Source organism: Camelina sativa, unplaced genomic scaffold (assembly GCF_000633955.1).
Source record: "Camelina sativa cultivar DH55 unplaced genomic scaffold, Cs unpScaffold13475, whole genome shotgun sequence".
Classification (NCBI taxonomy): Eukaryota; Viridiplantae; Streptophyta; class Magnoliopsida; order Brassicales; family Brassicaceae; genus Camelina; species Camelina sativa.
The window spans coordinates 1-341 of record NW_010934508.1 but is presented as its reverse complement, the minus strand read 5'-3'; the positions used below and the strand labels follow the sequence as shown (position 1 = coordinate 341).

Sequence of the window (341 nt, the reverse complement as noted above, 5' to 3'; positions counted from 1 at the left end):
GAGTTTTATCTGCGCAGTAACTAAATCTGTCTGCTTTCCGTCGATTTCCTCTATCCATCTGCATTGAGATATTGTATAAGAAACTATGATATAACATCTGGAACTGGCCAGAATCCATATTTCTGCTAGTGAAGATTTGGCAGAGTACATCACTTGCTTACCCTTGCCTTTCCTCATTGTATTCATTAATTTTCTGCTTGAGATGAGAGACTTCAAGATCCTATTTACATAAAATTTCAGACACAAGAAGTTTGGTTATTATCAAAAACTTATTAATCTTTCTTGCTGGAGTTCTATCCAAAGAAAAATTACCCTTTCTCGTGAATCTGAACTATTAAGTT

At 34.6% G+C, this 341-nt stretch overlaps 1 long non-coding RNA gene across 1 annotated transcript; it reads right to left on the bottom strand.

The window, feature by feature from the left end:
- On the bottom strand, positions 1 to 341 carry LOC104775389. Its single transcript, XR_765886.1, has 3 exons — positions 313 to 341; positions 162 to 220; positions 1 to 58 (listed from the first exon to the last, which is right to left on the bottom strand). It is a non-coding gene; the product is annotated as an uncharacterized LOC104775389 (long non-coding RNA).